This window comes from Spermophilus citellus (assembly GCF_964194105.1).
Source record: "Spermophilus citellus genome assembly, chromosome: 2".
Taxonomy (NCBI): domain Eukaryota; kingdom Metazoa; phylum Chordata; class Mammalia; order Rodentia; family Sciuridae; genus Spermophilus; species Spermophilus citellus.
This window is the reverse complement of record NC_138183.1, coordinates 254,582,376-254,604,724: the sequence shown is the minus strand read 5'-3', so window position 1 is coordinate 254,604,724 and position 22,349 is coordinate 254,582,376. Positions and strand designations below refer to the sequence as shown.

At 55.4% G+C, this 22,349-nt stretch overlaps 1 protein-coding gene across 1 annotated transcript in view; it reads left to right on the top strand.

Annotated features, from left to right (window-relative positions):
* Positions 1 to 799: 799 nt before the first annotated feature.
* The window catches only part of SHANK2 (SH3 and multiple ankyrin repeat domains 2), a 415,901-nt gene continuing 394,351 nt past the window's right edge, over positions 800 to 22,349 (top strand). Inside the window, exon 1 of the mRNA XM_081260598.1 lies at positions 800 to 892. The gene's annotated coding sequence lies outside the window, so the exon portion shown is untranslated. The remainder of the gene's footprint in view (positions 893 to 22,349) is intronic.

The following is a 22,349-nucleotide window of genomic DNA, read 5'->3' as shown; positions in this document are numbered from 1 at the left end:
TAGACAGTGGAGATACCAGTGAATTATCAGGGTCTTGAGAAGAGTCACTAGCAGGGCTCATAGAGCAGATTGAGCTGTGCCACAGCTGGGATCCAGCGACCAGAGGCTGCCCACAGGCCCTTTGGGCTTTGGCAAACTAGCCATTCTCGATAATAATAGGATGCCGGCGTCTCCGGAGGGCGCCTTTTCTCCGGAGGATTCCTTAGCAGCTGGCTCTTCTCCCCCACCCTACCCCCAGCTTTCCTAGGCTCCAGGGCACTTGTTAGAGGCAGGTCTCACAGCCCTGGGCGGAAGGCGCCCCAGACCTGGCGGCCTGGAAGCAGATGCCCGGTGTTTGCCAGGGACAAAGTTTTCTTGGGTTCTGCTAATGTTTCCTGTGCAGCCGGCCTCCGTTTCCGAATCCTATTAAAATACTCCGGGGTGGCAGCCGGCTGCATTCGGGATAATCGCCCAGAATGAGCCAGGATTCGCGACATGAAGGGACTTTCTCGTCCGCTGGGCTTCTCCGGGAGGCGGGGTGCGCGAGCCACGCAGCCCGGGGCGGGGCGGGGGCGGCCCCGGGCGCCCCGCCGTCTCCCGGGGTTGCCACAACAGACCCCGCGCGCCACGCCGGAGTCGCCTCAGCGGCCCAAGCCGCCGGGGCAGGTGGGGTGGGCCGGAGGACCCCGGCCGCGCGCGTCCCCGGGCGGCAGGAGGCCCCTCCCCCACCTCGCCAGGCCCCAGGGCCGCGGCGCTCTCCACCCCGACACCTGAGCGGCCGCGGCTCCCGCGCTCCGGCCGCGCTGGGCGCGGCGCTGCTCCGGTCCCCGCGGCCCAGCCAGGTGCGCGTGGACGCCGGTCCTCCCGGGGGGCTCCGGCCCGCCCCCATCGCGCGAGCTGCCCCGCGAGCCAGGTAAGACGGCGGTCGGCGGCTGGGGCGCGGGGCGCGGGGCGCGGGGCGCTGGGTGGGGGCGGCCAGTGCACCCCGCGCGAGCGGGCAAGGACAGTAGGTGGCCACCAGGTACCCAGCCCTGATCACCGAGGCTGCTCAGTGCGTCTGAATTCCAGGAGCCCCAACTACCGCCTAAGCGCTGTCTTGAACCCAATAGAGGCTGGGGCTGGGGGTGGGGAGAAGGATCCTGCGTTCAGGTGGGGCTCGCTTCTCTGTGGGGACACCCCACCTCCATGGCTTCCCTCCCGGGCAGGGGCCGGCTTTAAAAGCTTTGGAAGCGGCGTGGGCGCAGAGCGCAGGAGTAACCTCTTTGTCCCCTGTGCGCAAGCTCCTCTGCCACCTCTATTGCTTCCTGCTCCTTCCCCTGGGACAGCACAGGTGGACTGACATCCGCCCCCTGCCCAGAGTCTCCTTGCCCTAGGTCGCCGCCCGCCTCCCAGGGACGTGGGCCAGCAAGCCCTGCCGCGGAGAAGCCGGCGCGGGGCCGCCAGGGGGCGCACGGGGGGCGGGGACCCGCGCAGTGGTTGCCAAGTCTCTGGAGACCCCGCTGCGGTCACCGCGGCCCTGCACCCAGCCTGGCGCTCGCGCTACTGCAGCAGCGGGCTCCGGGAGACCGTGGTCGGCGTGCCGGGTGCGGGCCCGGGTGTTGCAGGCTGGCGCCGCAGTCTCCGGGGTCGCGCGGAGCCCCGGCGGGGTGCCCGACTCCTGCCAGCCGCGCTCACCCTCTGGGGTGTGGGACCCGGCGGGCGCAGGGGAGCGGCCCCCGCGTCCGGCCGCCACCGCGGTTGAATTATGCAGGAGGCTGGCACCGGCGCGCTCGAGTTGCTCAAGTTTCCCTGGCAACTTTCGCCCGGGCATCCCTCCTCCCCCGCGGCGGGCAGCTCCGCCCGCGCGCACCCGCTGCCCAGGAACCTCCGCTGGTTGGCCCGGGCTCGGGGCGCCGGGCGCGGGAAACACTCTGCAAGACGCCGCCGACCACGCACTTGCTCCTGGGCCGGGGCCTCCAACTGAGCCAGCAGGTGCGACCCCCACGACGCCGCGGTAAACTTCTCTGTCCCAGTGCAAAAGGTGGGGGTTCACAGTGGACCTTGCCTTCCGGGTGCTGGGGTTTAGGTGGATCTCGCAGCCCTGGTATGGAGGGTGTGGGGGCGCAGTGGACCTAGCAGCGGGGGCTTGGGGATCGCAGAGGGGCGCCCTCCCGCGCCAAATGGGCGATCCGTCACGGGTGAGGTTCGCGTTTCTGTGGGACTGGGGGCGCCCGGAGGGAGAGGCTGGTTCTAGTGACCAGAGTTTTGACGGCTGAGCTTTTAAAGGTGCCCTAAGCAGCTGGATCTGAGAAGGCGCTTAGGTCCCCGGGTGAGGTTCAGGCCGAAGTACTGGGGGCCTTGGGGACCCACGGATGCGGTCACGGTCCTGAGAGCCCTCTGAGGCCATCCGAAAATAGTGATTTCTGCATGGAAATTTGAGGTAGTAATTTGGATAGGCGTGTGACCTCTTTTTCGTCTGAAATTCAAGTTCCAACGTTAATGGGGTCAATCAGCTAATTAAGTGGAGTTTCAAGATGCAGAGAGGTAATTTTGAAAGTCCTGTTGGGGGTTGACGTGACCTCCACCTGGGATTCAGGCCTGGACCTCACCGCCCTGACCAGGGCTGGGGCTGAGGTTCAGCCTGGATTCAGGTCCCTTGCTGTCCGAATTAAGTAATTGCTAGTGAGTGGGGGCCTACTGTATGCTGGGCACCAAGCCTGGCCCAGGATGGTGTGGGGTTGGAATGTCCTCAGCAGTCTGGAGGAGGAGACACTTGCCTTTGGAGACCCCAGTGTTCCAGTCCCTTGTAGATGATAACAAGCCTGGGTGCATAAAAGGGCTGAGCCCTCCATTGCCCAGGCCCCGGACAGCTTTGCACCTGGTAATTAGGGGGCAAAGGATGAGGCTGCTGTGTAAAGAGGGTTGATGGGTGAAGCCTGCAGGTCTTTATTCTGGAAGCCTCAATATGCCCCAGAGAGACCCTTGACTTCCTAGGAGTGCCGGGGGCTTGAGAGTGGTTGCATGTTGAAGCTCCCAGAACTTTTCCGGAAGGAACTGGATTCCACTGTTGTGTTAGGAATTCTTCCAAGAAGGAAGACCTGGTGGGAAGCTGGGCCTGGCTGTGGGCCCTGAGGAGGCTGGAATTCAGGGGTCAAAGGAACCTTATGAATCAGGTGATCTTGTCTATAAAGCTGATCCCAGGGGGCCGGTGACAGCCCTTGGCTGCCTCAGACAAATTAGATGGCCCCAAGTTGAGAAGGGGAGCTGCTGTCCTCCAGCTGAGAGAGCCCTGCGCAGAGGCCACCTTCCAGGAGATTTTAATGAATTCATTCATTCATTTGGCCCTCTGCTGGCGTGTTGGGGCCACCTCATGCAGGGGACTTGATCCTGCATGAGCTATCTGGATCACCGCGGGGGGGCCCCCCCATGCAGATGCAGGAAATTCCTGCCTGGGGAAGGAAAAGGAATCCGAGGTAGAAAAATGGAAGTTTATAGAAAAGCAATTTTTTTACATGCATAGTTTTGTTTCCTAAGATGCATTCAGCTCCTGAATGACACAGCTCCGGTGTCCCTGTCAGCTCCAGTGAGTCACAGGGATTGATCCCAAGTAGGGCTCAGGATGGGGGCACACCCTCCAGCCCCCACTCAGAGGAATCCTAGGCAGCTGTGGATGCTGGCACCTGAGCAGAAGGCTCAGCTCCCCCGAGACTCCACGACCTGCGTGTAGTCGGCCCCTGGAGGCTGCAGGGAGGGCGTGGCCAGAGCAGGGTCTGAAGTTGGTGGCATCTCCAGGAGCCCTGGGTGTCCTGTACTAGACTGTGAAGCCACCGGAGGGATGTTTAGGGCCCTTCATCCCAGGGACCTCTGGATGACTTCCTGGCCCCTGCCTGGAAGGGGAGCTGCAGACAAGGGCCTCTTGGAGCCCCAAGCCCTTGCCCTGGGCACTGGGAGAGGAAGTATCTATTGAAAGAATGTGAATAGATTGAGTGCTGGGCTTGGAGCCTGGGGCCCCTCCCCCATCTGAGGCCCCTGACCTTGGTGACCAGCCCTAGCACCAAACCCGCCCAACCCAACAGGAGGCCTGCTGTGTCCTCTGCTGGTCACAGGTGATCTAAGGCATGTTTGACTTTCTCCCAGGCTGCATCAACATGAGCTCAACAGCGGTCAGCCAGGGCCTGCTGCTGCGTGCCCCGTGGGGGCCCTGTGGAGGCTGCTGCCCCCGAGCAGCCAGGCAGAGAGGGCCAAGACTGTGCATATGCTGCAGGGGTTGGCAAGGAAGTGACCATTGGGTGCTGTAGGCAGAGAGGGCCCCGGTGTGTGTGAGCAGGGAGGGAAGTGCACCCTGTGTGACTGTCCCCCCTCCCCTGCTTTCCTCTACTGGGCCTTCTGGGCACTCTCCTGCTCTCTGAATCTCTCAGGTCCCCAAGGAGAGAGGTACCATTGGTCACTGTTCCCATTTTACAGATCTGGGGGCCGTGGCTTAGGGAGTGAAGCCACTTGCCTTAGTTCCCCGCAGCTACTGAGTGAGGGGCCGAAATTCACCCGCTGACCCTGGGGAGCCCAGTCCTGCTCGGCCCACCCTGGCAGGCTGATGGCCTGCGGGAAGGTGCGCCCAGACACGGCGAGGAAATTAGTCTTCCTGTTCCGTGGTGTGAAACTGAGCAGCAGTCAGCAGGTGCAAACCAAAGTTTCTGATCGGATTTCTGGTGTGATGTGTGTTTTTATTGTTGAAAGCCGGTTCAAGAAATGGGCTGCTGTGTTCATTTCTGGCTCTCCAGGGAACCGGGTCGTTTGGGTAACAGGATGCTCTGACAGGAGTCTTCCATCCGTTGAGGGGCTTTTAGTCTTAAATGGGGTTGTGGAGAGAGGTGTGCCGACACTGGTACCGAGAGCCTGCCTGGGGCCCAGGGCCAGCGCCTGGGTCACTCTGATGTTTGGGCTCTGGGGCTGGCGCATGTCACTTCCTGGGAGATTAAGCTCTTAAAAGCCTTCAGGCTGCCAGGCGTTTGTGGGCAGCAGCAGCAAACAGCAGGGCACCCCCCTAATTGGCTGCCAGATGTCAGGGCTAACCCCCGGGGACTGTCCCTCAGTGGGCAGCTCGGTGGGGACATAGAGTTGAATTAAGCCAGGATCTCCTACTTGGAGGCGGCAGATTCCAGATGGTGAGCCCCAGGGGTGCCCAAGGTTTCCTGGCCTGCCCTGGAAATTCGGATGCCAATGCCTAGTTCCTCTAGGGATTCTGCCCACAGGAATTCTGGGAAACCACTTTGAGAAACCACAAGTTTTTAGGTTGAAGGGCTGTGGAAGAAAGTCCTGAGTTGCTTAAACTTAAAACACCCTCATTTAGGAGACTCCCTGGGAGGTATCCATTAGGCATATAATCATTGCATACCTGAGTGATCCTGCTGGGCTAGGGCAAGTCTCTCCAAAATAATGGTTTTTGCTTCTCCCTAAAACATTAATTTTTAAAAACTAGATGGAGTCTGCCACCTTTCCTGCCGTGTCTCCTGGAATTCAAACATGCAGCTAGGCTGGGTGACCACGAGCCTTGTGTTGGCCTTCTCCTGCCCCTGTGAGTCAGCAGCTAACATTTTCTAAATAGGTTTAAATATTTGCCAAGGATGCAGTACCTCTGTGAAGGAAATACTGATGTTTAAGAGTAATTGCCACATAGCACTTTGTCAGGCCTTGTGTGGTATAGACCAGGGTGACAGGACCTGAGGGCCACCTCTCACTGACAGGCCATGGTCACAGGCTTTGCAGGGCAGGGGATGGAACCAGGCTGTGTACACTCACCCGGGCCCTGTTCCCTCTTTCCTTTGTTCAGCCCCTCCCCCCAGAGATTGTGTTCTGTGTGACAGACTTTTACACTCCCGGGTCATTGGTTAATCAATCTAGCATACTTGTCTACAAGAAGAAATATTTAAATTGACTTTTGGAAAATTTCCTGTGACCTAAGTCACCAAGTATTTTTAAAAAATCATGTCTGAATTGAGACCAGCAGTGCAGTCCTTGCTGGGGTGCCGTTACCCCGATGCCCTGAGCACCTTACAGACTTTTAAAAATGCAGAGTAAAGAGGAGGTTCATCCTTCAGCCGAGTAGGCCCCATCCCCGGGGGTGTGTGCCCTCCCCTGAGATGACAGGAAAGCCCTTCCTATGTAAAGGGAGGGGGGGACTGTTGGGGGATGGGACAGGGTACCCTCAGGCCTTCCTCCAGCTGAGCAATTTCTGGAAAATTCTCTGCTCCTTTTAGGGTCGCAAGCCCCCCTCAGGGGAGAAGTTCTACATTTGCAGGACCCCACTGCACTGAAGGTTCTGGCAGGTGGCTCCTACCTGGGGACCTGGACGCCGAGGCCAAAGCAGTGACGAAGCTGTCATCTGTGAACTCCCGTGGGCCAGGCCTCTGAGCCTGGGGCCTTTTTACAGATTGCAGGGTGCCTGCCCCCAAGTTGGCAGGACTGGGGATGGCCAGGGACTGGACGCCAGCCTGCCGGAGGCCTTCCCCCAGGTGCTCGGCTGTGTGAGGAGGGCAGGCAGGTCTCCTGTGTGTGGATGTGGCCAGATGGAGGTCTGGCCGGGGCGTGGCGTGCCCGCCATCCCAAGCAGAGTCCAGGCCTGGGTCCTGCGGAGAGTGCATCGGAGCTCAGGATTGTCCAGCGGACCGGAGAGAGGGCACATAAGCTTGGAGCCCTGATTTTCCTGAAGATCCGGCACTGGACTTCCCCGGGGGAAGGGATGCCTACTGCAGAGGGAGGGGTCTTCCTGTGCCTCCCGTGCCCCCAGCCACACTGGGCTCAGCTGTTCCTGTCGGGATTTCCCTGTCCCCTCCCCTTTCCTCCTCCCTCGGGTGGGGGAATTGCGGTGTCTGCATCTCTCATGCCCCCGAGGACCCTGAAGGCCATCCCTGGGTGACTCCTCTGTACCTGGTTGTCAGGTCCTGGGGACTGGCCAGATCTCAGGGTCATGAAGGGGCACCCCTCACCTCTTCCAGGGTTTGCCTCCTCCAGCGTCACTCCTGCCACCCATCCAACCCAGACTGGCCGGTCTTGGGGTTCCTAAGAGGCTTTGAGGCAGAAGACCAGCCTGACTATGTTGTGCTGGCAGCTGGACACGGAGGACCTTGGGCGACAGGTTCCTGGCAGGGGGTGCATGTCCATGCCCACCAGGGGAGTCTCCCATGTTTACCAGGCCTGGCGCCGGGAGCAGGGGTGACGCCGTGGGCACACAGGGCTCTCTTACCGAGCTGAACACAGAGCCCGAGTGAAGCGGGAGTGGACTTCCTGGACAGGGCCAGCGCGGCTGGGTCTGCATTACTGATTTCAAGTCCTGCCCTGTCCCTGGCCCCCTGCCCTCCGGGGGCAGCTGCTGTCCACCCAGTCTCTGCAATCGGGACCATCTTGGTGGCTGAAGCAGCAGAACGCCTGCCTTTTGTTTGTTCTGAGTCCCTGGGGTCCCCTGGGAACAGGGAGAGCCTCCCCTGACGGTTCTCGTGGCTCACGCTGGAGGGGCTGGCGGGTTTTCTGTCTGGTCTGGATGGGACCCTCCTGGGGACTGTTGTGTCCCTTTTGAGTCTGCCTGTTTCTGACAAGGTTTGGCAGGTGTAGGAGGCAGATGTCCACTTGAGACTGGGCTAAGAGATGGACAGGTACATTTCAGCCTGGGGGTGGCAAGGACCCCAGGCCGTCACATGCTTGGCCGATTTGAGCTCCGTGCTCTGGCCCAGGCCGTGGTCAGGAGATGGCCTTCTCTCGGACCCAGCCTCCCACCCATCTCAGCCTTTGACGGGTGCCGGCGGGGTCACTGTGGGTCAGATGGGCTCCCAAAGTCGTCTCCTTCCATTTCTCGTCCTGTGCTGGGGAAGTGATGGTGGCGATGGGTATGGCACCTGCTGCTCTAGTGTGCTCCCAAGGTGGACCCACGGCCTCCCCCAGCCCGAGACCTGGGCTCCGGGGCCACACCCAGGCGAGTGGCCCAGGACAGAGATGTTGACTGAGCTTGCTGGGATGGGGGCCAGCTCCTTGCAGCCTCCTGTCCTTCCCCGGGCGCCAGACTGGCCGGACTTCCCGTTCACCGTCAGCTGAAGCAGACCAGGCAGCACCGTGGTCCTCAAACTCAGGGTCCAGGGTCCCCGTGCCCACGTATGAGGGCTTTGGTGTATTAACTGTTAATATTTCCCCGTCAGAAACTCAGCACTCGAAGACATGTAGTAACGTCTTGAAAAATAAGGGTAGACCCATCACACGTCCACGTTAGCGTTTAAAGAACATGTCGTCCACGTAGTTGCCACATAGTGTTGTCATGTGGTGTGTCTCCTAACGTTCTGAAGAGAGGGGGTTTTTAATGCTTCTGTACCATTAATTAGTGGCGGTTTACGCACTAGCTACGGTGACAGTGTTCTGGGATGCGTCAGTACCTCGTGCGTGACACTGTGTCGCTGTTCGGTGGGCCTTGAGGAGCCCCTCTGGCCTTGGTAAGGCACATCTGGAGGTGATGCACTGACCCAGCTTTGGTCAGGGTGTTTAACTCACTTCTCTCCTGAAGGCCGCTGCTGTGGACGTGTGAGCCGGGCAGGCCGCTTGCTGTCCGCTGGCCGCAGGCTCCCCTGGCCTGCAGGGCTCTGCTGGGGTCCCTGGTCATCTGTGGAACCTTCCGGCCTGTAAGGAATCACTTTTCTCTTTCTGTTTTCAAAATTCTCTCATCTTTGACGAGAAAACTCATTTAAAGGAGTCTTAGCCGAGAACACCCCAGATCTGAGGACGGCCGTGTGTCCAGGTCCGGGCAGCTGGAGAGAGCAGTGGAGAACAGGAGGCCCCGCAGTCTCCCAGGGTGGCCGTCGGGCGTCTGTGACTGGCTGTCCCCGTGGGATCAGAAGCTACTGCCTGGCACAGACAGGGCACCCTGCAGACGCCAGGGAAGCTGTCCTCAAGGGCGTGTCACGGCGCAGGGTCCACAGGGCAGAGACGGGAAGGATGGAGGATGGTCATGGGAGGCCGAGGTGGCCTGGTGGAAGACAGAGCTGCCCTGGCCCTGAAGCGGGGGTGGGGTGGGCGTCCCTGTGGGGACACAGCTGTGGGATGGAGAGCACAGCCGGAGAGGTGTCCCCTCTAGGCCTGTCCCAAGCGGTGGCCTTGTGGCCTGTCACCACTGCGGACAGGTGGTGTCACTGTTCAGTCCTGTGAGTATGTGGACAGGGACCTGAGAGGTAGGTGCCAAGGTCAGCCCTGGACAGACTCAGGCAGGATCAGCTGTCCGCAGGGCCTCGTGGGGGACAGGGTGGTGGGGTCTTGTGGGTCTCCCAGGTGGTGGGTGAGGGGGAGCCCTGGGGAGCACTCAGCCTGTGGCTGTTGGCTGTGGCCTCTTCTGGTCTGACCCTCCACCTTCCTGGGCCTTCTCTGGGTCGGGGGCTGGGCAGGCCCTGGACGGGATTGGGGGGGGCAAAGTGCAAGGCCCACCCAGAGAGCTGAGGACGGGAGTGTGGACAAGGGCGTGGAGCACAGGGAACCCTAGACGGGTCCCCTCCAGAATGGGAAGGGCCACCAGGGAAGGTCTCAGTAGAGGAGGAGGTAGCCTAGCGAGTGTCCTCAGTTGGGTGGTGACCTGGGAAGAAGTGAGCGTTGGGGACACAGAGCAGATGGGGGGCACGAGACTGCATGTTCTGTGTCCTCCCCGTTCCCAGGAGACCGGAGCCCGGAGCACACACGGGACGTGTGCTGGTGACAGGCACCCTGCAGGCCGGATGCGTGGCCCCGTGGCCTGTCCCCAGTAGGCACGCTCTGCCAGGCTCCCCACAGCTGTGTGCCCTTTAACTGCCACCAGCCACCTGCTGGCATCAGGGCTCCGGGAGCGCAGGTGCCCACGGGGCCTGTGACGTGCAGGCGGCAGAATGGGCAGTGCCTGCAGGGGTCAGAGTGTCGGGTCACGGGCTTTGAAGTCTGGCTTTCGCGTTTGGGGCAGACGGGTTTGTCCCCGTTTGGACCCTCCTGGGCTTTGTAACTGGCCTGTCCCTGGCTGAGCCAGGGTTTCCTGGGCCTCGTCACTACTTCCTTAGCTTCTGTCCTGACGTCCGTCAGGGGGTGGTGGTGGCTGGAGGAGCGCCCCCAGCCTTCAAGGATGAGCAGAAGCACGTGCCCAGCCCTCTGGGGCCGGGAAGTCCTGCCGGGAATCTCTGGGGATGGGGTCCTCACAGGGCTCAGTGGATGGGGAGCCCCGAGGGAGGTGGCCCTGGGCCCTCCGCCCTGGGAAGGGACGCCATGTAGGGCAGGTGGTGGGGTGCTGGGGCTGCGGCCAGTCCTCCATCACCCCCCGCCCTGCTGGGCCCCCTGTGTTAGTTCACGGCTGGCCACCACCGCCTCCAGCCCCAGCAGGTCAGGCGGGCAGAGGCTGTATCCTGCTTCTGGGAGGTGCCCTGTGCCTGGGACACACCGGCAGGTGCTGGGCCCTGCCGTGACTCCTAGGAAAGTAGTCAAGCCATGTGCCGGTCTGGGGTGGCCGGCAGCGCCCAGGCCCTCCCTGCACTCGCCGGCTTTTCTCTTGTGGTGCTGAGGAGGGGCTCAGCCTGGCACAGGCGAGGCAGGCACTGACCACGGAGCTGGCCTGGCTCTGCACCCGGCTTCCCAACGTCCAGGGTCCAAGAAACCCCTTCTGTCCTCGGGCTCCACCCGCCCTGGACACTTGCAGAATGGAGTTGTGCCGCAGTCTTGGCTGGGCACAGAATCACGAGCCACCACACAGCTTTGTAGATTCAAACAGCAATTCTTTATTCCAGAACTCACACCGGCCTCCACACACATTCTGGGGCAATCCCAGTTCTGCTGCCGCCCAATTCACCTACTCCACGAGGCTTATTTCCCAAAATGCTCTCTGAATCTCACGAGAGTTCAACAGGAGCTTAGGCAGCAGGAACGCCCTAATTCCAGCAGCAATAATCCTCAACATCGAACTTCCCTAAAATCCAAGGTCTTAAACTGGGAACGCCCTAAACCCAAGGACTGGGATACTTCCTCAAACTGCAGGATACACCCTAATCCTGGATCCACCCTCGTCCTTGGGCAGGGTCACCTAACATGCAATGTCAACAGCGAAATTAACATGGGGTACGCTGGCAAGGAAATTTCCTACTTGGTAATGGCCCTCAGCATCTCCCCCCTTCTGATTAATTAAACAACAAGCAATGTGGCTTAAGGACCGTGCCTGGTAGGTTGTCCAATTCAACATATGGTTCTTACCCGTCATGGGAAAACTGACCTTTAGGCGTCAGCCTCCTGTCTTAGGTTGAATCCACTGCAATCAGATCAACCCGTCACTGACTACCGGTCCAGCATTCAGCCAAGCTTGTGGAAAGGCCTATGCACCAGAGGGGGGGTGAGGTTTCTTGCCTCACCTCTGTTGGCCCCCAAATATCCTTGGTGCCAGTGGGGGGGTGAGGTTCTTGCCACACCTCTGTTGGCCCCCAAATTTTAGACCATCACTAGTAGAAGGGAGGAGGATACAGAAATGCCACGACACCAAGCCAATTGACAGCTCCTTTGGAAAAATTGCGTCACTGGTGACACCATCAGCAAAGATATGCCAGCATTACCACAATTAACATGGAGTGAGCTGGCAAGGAAATTGCATCACTGGTGACACCATCAGCAAAGATATGCCAGCAGTACCACAATTCGCTGCATCAGATGATATTTCACAATGCATGCAACTGATATATAGTCCAGGCAAGTTCTGCAAGCAGTTCAAATCGGAGGAGTCTATCAATATGTCCATTTCTTCCCAAAGTAAATCAAGTCCTTGATTGAGCATTACTTGTTGAGTTATATTCACTGATGCATCAGTTTATGCAGTTTACTGTGATGGCTATCATAGAAGCTGTAGTTTGGTTTTATCTTAGTCTTCACCGGCACTTGGATGGAGATGGGAATTCTGGCAATGATGCTAAAGAGACATTATCCTGAACAGAATTATTAAATATAATGAAAAGGAAAGGTGAAAGTAAACAAACAGATCTGTTAACCTCCTTAAAAAACAATCCTTAACAGCTGTTTACCTAATTTAAATTAGTAAACAAAAGATCTGTTAACCACCATTAAAAACAATCATTAACAGCTGTTTACCTAATTAAAATTAAAGCATTTAAATCACGTGAATAAAAAAAATTCGGATCCATTATTTCATGAGCGCTCCTCAAATATGAAATATGGACATACACACATACAGACATACAACACAAAACAGAAATGTGCACACATAACATACAACACATAAGACAATAAAGGCCTTGTAGTTTTACCTAGGTGAAATCTCCATTGCAATGTTTAAACACTCTAGTCAAAAAATAAAACACAGTCAAAAAATAAAACTGATCAGAAAAACATTAACCTAGGTTTGTATGAGCTCAAAAATAAAATAGAACTTTACGATGTGGGAAAAATGCAATAATAAAATAGATATTGAAAAAAAGCACCATGGTTAATCACTGTCGCAGATGTAAGAATAGCCAAACTGGAGCTCTGGATATCAGCTGTTATGGATTTGAGTCAAATCATCTTCTTTTTCTGTAGAAATTGCTTTAGTTAATCTCTCTGGAATCCAAATCGGCTGCTGTTCTCCCTGCGGAAAAACACAGACGGAACCCCGATTCCAGACAATAACTGGATCAGGACCTTTCCATTGTCCTGTTAGAACATCTTTCCAAAGTACCTTAGGCTTATGTACATTTTTCGGATACATATGTCTTTCCGCAGCACTAAGTCCTGATGAATCCAAATTTAAAAAGTTTAGAGTAAAAAGCGTTATTTTATCTTTGGGGGATATATACCCCTATAAGATCCTTTTAAATTTAAGTCATTCAAAAGCATTCTGCCTTAGTTTTTAGAATTAGTTTAGTCCTTATAATTTTTTGATGTGGTTTTAAACCATAGTTGTCTTAGCCTCTTGCATTTTCTATCTGAAATACCTTTATTTGACATTTTCAACCATTTTCTATCTTATTTCTATCTTCTAGTTTTCTTCTAGGGTTTTCATATTTACCCTTAGTTGCTTTTTTCTCTCCTAGTTTTCTTTTGTTTCCTATTTTGTGGGTTTAAAATTCTTGTCTTTCTACATCTTTTTTATCTTCCTATATATTTTTTATCTTTCTACATCTTCTCTCTTTTTTTTACCTTTCTGTACTTCTGTTTTTAAAGTTTTCCACTTCAAATTTTTAATCTTCTTTATCTAAATATCTTTTATCTTATTATCTTCCCATTTTCATGGGTTTTTTTTTTCCATCCATCATGAAGGCATCTTAACCACCTTCAACTTAACCTTTTAAAGCCTTTTGCAACTTATTTAGACATTTTACAACTTTTTACTTTACCACACAAAGATTATCTCATCTCCCTCTTTATAGTTTAATAAGTACATTTAAATAGTTTGATGAGTAAAGCAATCTTTTTTCCGCCTTGAAGGTATCTCGACCACCTTCAATTTAACCTTTTAAAGCCTTCTAATATTCATCTATACTGTACTTTTAAATGTATGTTTTCACCACCTACAGCTTTACTCTTTTAAATGAGGCTTAGATTCTGTTTAAATCGCTTAATGTTAGTTTACATGGCTGCCCTTCAACCAAAGGCTTTTTTTTTCCATTAAGAAGCTTTGTCTCAATCTGCCATGTACAAATATCTTTCTCTTCTTTTTTCCTTTCTCAAGCTTTTAAATTAAGTCTAGTTTCCTCAAAATCTTTTTAAATGGCATTTTACAACTTTTTACTTTACCACACAGAGATTATCTCATCTAGAAACATTTCTTTTTCCTTTAACCTTTTATATTAAAATATATTTCCACATCTTGAATCCTTTTATATCTTTTTTAACCATTAACCCTTTTTATAAATTCACATTCTGAAATAACTCTTATAAAATTTCTGATTTAGACAAATTACTCCACTTTAATAAGATGAAATACTTTCATGTTTTTTAAGGTACTATAATACTGTAATTGAAACCCAACTGAAACTTCTTATACTTTTTGTATATAAATTACACCTGATAGAATCTTAAGACTTAGTAACCTTGTTTCAGCAAAGACACAGACCAAAGCAATATTAAACTTTTTTCTATTTACCAATTTATGAAAACACACATAATGCTTAAATATTTTACCTTATGGAACTTAATAAGTAAAGAGTACTTGATTTCATATTTAGTAGTTGATATTTCAACACTTTAGCTTTGTAAATTAATCAGATGTCTGTAAAAACCAAGATCTTAGACAAGTATAGTAAACAGAACTAGGCATCTCTTTCTTGTTGAAGAAAAATCCTTCTACAGGATACCATGATGGTCCCATTGATAGACTTAATAACTCATCTTTAAAAAGCCATGGGCTACATTTTTGTATTGTATCAACATATGCCCTAACTGTTCTTGATCTTACTGGGGTGCCTCTTTCCTCTAACAATTTCTCTTCCTCGGAGGCAAACAACTTCAAACCTTGAGTCAACCTTTTTCCCCAGTTTGCCTGAGAAAGTTCTAGGAACAGGCAACTTGAAACAAAAACAAAATAAATCAAAACAAGAACACATTGTTTTTTGAAATAGTCACCCATTTTTTTTTGCTCTCCTTCAGGAGTGAGCAAATTCACTTACCCCCAAGCTTCAGACATCCCCGTACGGGCCACCAAATGCCGCAGTCTTGGCTGGGCACAGAATCACGAGCCACCACACAGCTTTGTAGATTCAAACAGCAATTCTTTATTCCAGAACTCACACCGGCCTCCACACACATTCTGGGGCAATCCCAGTTCTGCTGCCGCCCAATTCACCTACTCCACGAGGCTTATTTCCCAAAATGCTCTCTGAATCTCACGAGAGTTCAACAGGAGCTTAGGCAGCAGGAACGCCCTAATTCCAGCAGCAATAATCCTCAACATCGAACTTCCCTAAAATCCAAGGTCTTAAACTGGGAACGCCCTAAACCCAAGGACTGGGATACTTCCTCAAACTGCAGGATACACCCTAATCCTGGATCCACCCTCGTCCTTGGGCAGGGTCACCTAACATGCAATGTCAACAGCGAAATTAACATGGGGTACGCTGGCAAGGAAATTTCCTACTTGGTAATGGCCCTCAGCAGAGTTGTGCTTCAGGGACCTTCACTCCTGGCTTCTGTCACGTAGCATGGTGTGTCCAGGATTCATTCCTATTGGAGGCCGTGTGGGTCCTTGTGTGTGATGTGGCATTGTCCAGTTTTGTGATTCTCTCATGGCTGATGATCAAGCGCCTTTTCAGGTGGAGAAATGTGCATTGTTCATTTTCTTGTCTTTTTGTTATTTATACTTGAGAGCTCTTTACTTATTGTGGATACCAATCTCTGGTTGGATGCACAGTTTGACAACAGCCCTCCCCTTCCCTGTCTCCTTTTGCTTTGTTTATGGTGTCCTTTGAAGTGTGGAAGTTTTAAGGTGCAACAGAGTCAGTTTATCTGTTTTCTTTTAATTGCTTGTGCGTTTGGTAACCCACCTAAGGATGCATCTGACTCGAGGTTCTCCTGTGAGAGCTTTGTCTCCCTGGGCCTCGCACTCAGGCTTGTGGTCCCAGTGGAGTTGCCTTTTGTGAATGGCTGGAGGAGCTTCTGTCTTCATCTTTGCGGGCTGGTCTACTCCAGGGCCTCATGGCTGCTGACAAGACTGCTATCCCACTGTCGGGCCTTGGTGCCCTTGGGACAATGAGTTGGCTTTCAGCTGTGCCCCGGGTGCCTGTGCTTGGGTCAGCTCCACCCTGAGCTGCTCACCACGGCTCCGTGGTAGTTTAGAACCATGGAGGGCTGAGTCCACCGACCACACCCTTCTTTGTCCAGAGTGGGTTTGGCTGCACTGGGTTCCTCAAATCTCCAGGTGAATTTGGGGATCAGCTCTCCGTGTCTGCAAAGAAGTCACCTGGGATTTTGATGGGCAGTGTTTGAATGCTGGGTCCCTTTGGGGAGGAGTGCCATCTGCTATGGCTTGGATAGGCAGTGTCCCCGAAACTCCTGTTAGTGCAGGAATGTTCGGAGGTGAGATGATGGGATTATGAGAGCGGTGACTAATCAGTCCATCCTGCTTTGGAGGGAGTGGCCGGGTGGTCACTGTAGGCAGGTGGGAGTGGCAGAGCAGGTGGGTCACTCTATGGACTCTCCCCCACCTCTCTGCTTCCTGACCCCACCTTGAGCTGAGCAGCCCCTCTGCTGGGCCCTTCCCGTGATGCTCTGCCTCCCCTCGGGCCCAGGGCAAGTGGAGTTGGCCATCTGTGGCGGAGACCTCAGACACTGTGAGCCCCATGCACTCTGCCTCCTCTAAGTTGTCCTGTTGTGAGTCTTGGTTGCAGGGGGCAAAGCTGGGTGACCCACCAGCTCCTCCAGGGTGGTTGAGCCTGACAGGTGGCCCTGAGGGGTACCTCTGTCCAGCTCCGTCTTTTCATTCCTTTGAACCGTGTTTTCCAGGTTCAGATTTTAAGCTTTGCACTTTCTTTGTGGAACTTATTCCTACATTCTTGATGTTTTCATGTATTATAATTGCACTTGTTTCTCAGTTTCGTTTTGGATTGTCGCTGCTGGGTGGGAGAGGCACGCTGGGCACTGCAGCCCTGTTGAACACGCGGGTGCCTCTCACCGCGGGGGACTGGGTGGGTTTCTGCTGTGGAGGTGACTTTCTTTCTTCCTTTCCCAGGGGTGGGGGTGGAACTGGGGCCTTGCCTCGCTTGTCCAGGGCTGCCCCGGCTCCGCCCTGCGCTGGTGGTCTGTTTCTCCTCCAGCCTGGTGTCTCCTAGTGTACTGCCTCACTGGTGCCCCGGCTGCAGCGCCCAGTGTGGGGCGGGTGCGAGTCCTGCTGCTGACCGGGGGCAGTTCTGGTCTCTCCCCACTGAGTGGCGTTAGCTCTGCATCTGCCTTTGCAGGAGAGCTGAGGAAGCCCCCCCGGTGTCCCTGTTCTGTGTGGCACATTTTATCCTGGGCGTCGGCCTTGGTGGGGCTTCTCTGGGTCTGCTGAGACGGTCAGCCTCTTGCCCTTTCCGTGGGCACTCGGTGTGTGGCACTGATCCTGGGCTCTCAGCGGCCTTTGGATCTTGGGATAAGTCCCCCTGGTGTACGCTGATGGCCTTTTCTCCATGTTCCTTAAGAATTTGAACAAAACTAATTATAAGTGAACATTCATAATGAAATTCTCACTGTCAACAGACACCAAGAGCATTCAATAGGTGAGGACAAAATCTAATTGATGCCAGTTGATTCTGAGGAGTTCTGTCTGACTTGAAGAACACAAGTCTTTTATCTTTTTTAGTTGTGGATGGACACAATGTCTTTGGTTTTATTTGTTTATTTCTATGTGGTCTGGGGATCGGACCCAGGGTCCCCTGCAGGCGAGGGGAGTGCTCTGCACTGAGCCCCGCCCCAGCCCACAGCAATCCTTAAATCCTCTGAAATAGAGTTTGGAAAACCTGGAAGAGATCCAGTCCGTGCTGCAGTGTTGAACTCGACCAATTTCAAATGCAGCCTTGAGTCAGACTCCGGAGCGTCTCCAAGACAGGGGAGTTAAAACCAAGGACGCATTTCTAAAAGTGATCATTCCGAGAGTTCCTTTACAAAATGCGCACCGTTCTGCAGTGAGCAGTCTCTCCTTGTGCCCAAACATGCGACTTTAACGGTTGTGGGAAGCTCCACGCTTACCCGTTAGGGCTGATGAAAACTCAGACGTGGATTTCTGGAAGGTCCTCTAGGTAGGTAGTGAACAAGGTCTCTGCTGAGTGACCCCCCAGTGTGCTCCTGTTGTCCGTGTGTCCAAGAACCTTCACATCTGGAAAGCGTGGCCAGGTCTCCCTTCAAGCTGACAGTCCATCACTGTCCACATGTCCCAGGTGAGAGGGTTCTCACAATGTAGGGGTGGCAGGAGCTCCTAAGGGAATTGAAATCTTCGTCAGTACAGAGGATTCCTGCTGAAGAGCCCTGCAAACTTAAATAAAGTACCAAAGCATCCAAACACTCAAATATCACGGGCACCATGGGAGTGACAGCCCTACAAATTTAAAGAATGTGGCACAACTTTGCGTCCAGGACCACCCCATTCATCATGGCAGGCACCCATGTTTAGACGGGCAGTAGAGTTCCCAGGGAGGCCGCGTGGGCCGGTTCTCTGTGGGGGTGTTGAGTTACTGCCCATCTCCACTTGCCTGAGGTCCATTCTGATTGTCTGTTTCTTCTCCCGTCGGTGTGTGCTTCTCGGGGAAGCTTGCCCAGCGCAGGTGGGCTTTCCCAGCTCCTTGCCCTGCAGTGGCGCCCACTCCTCCCTCAGCTTCTGACTTGTGCGTGGGGTGAGGCCATGCCTGCTCTTCCCGAGGCTGATCATTTCAATCTGCTCCTTTCTTTTCTTTCACAGGTCACCTAAAGTTTTGTCCGCGGTACTGATGTTTTTGAAATAGCCGTCTCCGGGTTTCCGCGGCTTTCCCTGCTCTTTCCTGCTCGGCTTTGGTTGGTGTCCCCTCCACCCAGGGTCGTCCCCGCTGTCTGCTCAGGGGCTGTGCAGTTTGCTGCGCTTTGGGGCCCTCACGGGGCGGCCAGCCTGCGGGGCTGAGACGGTCCTTTGTAACACAGACGTCCGCAGGTAGACGTTCCCTGCCAGGTGCCGCTGGCTGGGTTCCCGAGTCCCGATTGTTTTGTCGTGTTTCTTAATCATTTCACAGTCTTTCTGGGTCAACCTGTGGACCTGCTGGTCACTTAGAAGCGCGTGAGCCTCCGCGTGTCTGTGTGTCTGTGGTCCCTCTCTGTTCCCTGCATGTCCCTCCCCGGGCTTTCTGTGCAGGGCCTGGACGGGCTCTGCTGCAGAGTGCCTTGTGCCCGTGAGAAGAGCGTGTTCTGCTGTCTGGGGGGTGTCCTGTGGCGTCCCTTAGATTGTCCTAGGCTTTGGGATACACCAGTGGTCTAGACACACAGATTCCCTCCCTGGGGGACAACTTCCTGGCAGTGGAGACAGTGATTCAGAGGGCCTCAGTGACGGGAGTGGGGAGAGCTGGCGCACCTGGGGGCGTGGGGAGGGTGGGCAGCTGGGCTCCTGGGGAGGGTCCTGGGCCGAGACTCAGGGAGGGAAGCAAGAAGTGACGGTGGGAAGCACTTTTTTCCTGGACCATTTTTAAAGCTTTAAAAGTCACCTCTTGCCCATTGTTAGATGAGGGTCAGGGCCTGGTCGCCTCCCCAGCCTGGAACTCGTCCATCAGCCCCCGACACCGGCCCTGCTCCCCCCTCTTGGGCCTCCTGTAAGCGGACCCTGTGGCATTTGTGCCTGGCTCCTGCCACTCGCAGCGTCCTGTGGTTCGCGTGGTGCAGCCTGGGTCTGAGCGTCCTTCCCTTTTTGGGGGAGTGATAACGTGCGTCTGTGGGTGCTGAGTGCCCTGTGTCTGCTGTTGGGCCATGTTGGTGTGCAGGGGTGTGCACACCTGGGTCCCCAGCACGTCCTGGAGCAGCACCGTGCCAGGCCCATCTGTTCGTGGAATCCCAGGGCTGAACCCTCTGCTGCTCACCCCCAACCCTGGAGGCTTCTGCATGGTGAGGGCTCAGGACGGTGGCCCCCTGGGTGGGGAAGTTGTGGGGCACGACTGTTCCCACATCTGTGTCTGCCAGGGAGGCCGCTGTGTCCTGGGGACCTGGAGGGTGTCTCCCAATGTGGTTCCACTCGGTGCAGGCCCAGGGCTGGACCCAGGGAGGCAGGCGCAGCTGGAGGTGGCAGAGGAGGGCGTGGCTCGCGCCAGCAGCCAATCAGGCCTCTCTGTGGCCTCAGGCCCGAGACCTGCTAGTTGTGCAACAGGTTCTCTTCCAGCCCGTGAGTCACATCTGAGCGAGGTCGTTGGCCCAGTGGACCTTGGGTGGCCTGAGCAGAGCAGGAGGAGGGCGGTCAGGGCACCTGCTGCTCCAGGGAAGCCTCGTCTTGATGGCCCCTGAGCAGGAGCTAGTGCCCCGTCGGCACTGGGCTCGCGGGCGGCTCAGGCACATTTTCACGGCTGAGCGGTGCTCAGGGCTGGTCGGCCCTGCTTCCTCCTGGACTAGGGCTGATCTCGGTGTTTGCTCTGTGCGGTGGGGATGTTCGCACCCAGGGCCAGCCCTTGCCTGGCCATGCTGGGCGACATGGCCCCGTCTGCAGCCCCTCTGCAGGTCAGTCCTCGGATCTCCCGGACTGCTCTCCCAGGGTGGACCCGGTGGCCGTTCTTGGCAGTGGCTGGGCTCCTGCTTGCTGCTGGGCAGCTGGGTGCTGGCCGCTGTCTGCCCATCTGAGGGGAAGGCCCGAGCTTGCCCTCTCCGGTTCACGGAGAGCTTCCTCCAGCCCCTCGGCCCAGCTTCCCACTCCTGGTGCGCTGTCTCGCCAGGCGCCCTTGTCCACTGATTGCCCGTTTGCCTGTCCTTCCTGTGTTCTGGCTGTCTGAAGAAGGGCCACACGTGGGGGTGGCACTTCTTCCCGCCCCCTCCCTGCGGTTCCGAGACTCCCCTGTGCGGAGGCGGCAGCTTCGGGGCCTGGCTTTCCGGTTTTCTGGGTCTGTCTGGAGTTGGCACCTGTCCAGGTGGAGGCTGGGGTCTGCTTTCCAGGGGGTGACCCTCCAGCCCCGGGTGCTGTGTCCTGCTCTGGATCAGCTCTGGCTGTGGGGCTTGCCCAGGGCTCTGCTCTCCCTGCTGCTCTGCGGGCCCAGCTCGGCGGGACGGGTGGACTTCACCTTTGTGGGTGAAGGTGGACTTGCAGTTGGTCCAGCTCTGCGGCTGGGCCATGTGCTCTCCTTTACGCTGCAGGTGGCCCTGTGCCTGTGGTTCCATCTCATGGCGGAGGAAGGAAGCAGCTTCAGGGTCTGCGCAGGGCTCCCGATCAGGAAGGGCAGCACGGTGGACGGAGGCACCGACTCCCACAGGGGACCCCTGGCCAGCGGGAACAGTTCATTGCATCATTCCCTATGTGGCCCCCAGGCCCGTGAAAGATGCCTAGTGCTGTTTATTAAAATGCCACCTCGCACATATTGGGTTACATAAAATACGCTCTGCAAATTTCCATTGTCACTTTATTTTACTTTTTAATGTGGCTACTAGGAAACTTAAAATTACATTTGCAACACAAATTACATTGCTATTGGGTAGCTTGGGTTTGCTGCTCCTTCCTGAGGGCTGGAGTTCACTCTCTCAGTTGCCCCTTCCCCTCACCCCCGACTTGGTCTTGCATGACACCCTTCGGCCTCCGTCACCCCTCGCCCTGGAGTGGAGCCCCATGCTGCAGGCCTGGCTCACAGCAGGCTCCTCACTGGAGGGCAGGAGGGGTGGGCGGAGAAGATGATGGGGCTTGGCCTTCGACCCCTGGCTGGGGCTCCATGCTCCACTCTCAGAGGCATGAGATTGGGCGGGACCCCAGAGCTAGTTCAGAATTAACCAGGGTTCCCCAGCACTGTCCCTGGGAGACCCAGGCCCAGCCCAGAGGTCGTGGGGCCTTGGCTTGGGCAAGTGCCCTGTCCAGGTCCCGTGCTGAGTTTGTGTTGGGTTTCAGAAGCCAGCACCCTGGGGTCTCCCTAGTGCCCCAGGCCGACTCGGGCTAGTGCAGGCTCCTGCCTTGCACCCATCGCGTTGGGTGGCTGCTGGGTCTACGGTCCCGAGGAGCCAGGTCCTGGCCTGCAGTGTCTGGGGTTTAGCGTCATGTCACTTGACATTCTTTGCTGTCCCTGTGGGGTTTTTCAGCTGGTGGAAGCCCGGTCCCCAGGGACGTGCAGTCCCGAGACACCTGATGCTCCTGCAACGTGAACCTGGCTTAGCTGTGGGGTCAGTGGCCTGGGACGGGGTCAGTGGCCTGGGACGGGGCCAGTGTTCTGGAAGAAAACCCTCCAGGGTGCAGACCCCCCGGCCAGGCAGGGCGTCTCCCGAGCTGGGCCGAGAGGACTCTTTACACGCTCGCTCACTTGTTGCCTGGTTAGCATCGTGATAAGTAACTCCTTCCTCAACAGTTACTTCAGATTAGGTAGAGGGGGTGGAGGGAGGCGAGAGGCAGGGGACCGGAAGGAGAGGAGCATGAACAAGACGTCATCATCCTCTGTGCATGTGTAACTGTACGACCCTGGGACTCTACATCGAGTACGACCGGAAGAATGAGAGATTGTGCTCCATGACGTGTGACGTATCAGAGTGCATTCTACTGTCGTGTGTATCTAACCAAAACAAATTTAAAAAGGCTTTCCTGTTAATAGTACAGTCACCTACAGTGACAGCTGATGCCTTTCTAGTAGCTCAAGTAGTTGTTCCAGTGACCACGGGCTGCATCAGACTTCCGGGTCCTGCTGGGTGCAGGCTCGGGTGTGGTGACCGCGAGTGCCACCTTCAGATCTCCACGGCTCCCCTCCAGGAGTTTCGCAGGTTGAATGTGTCCCCTGGAG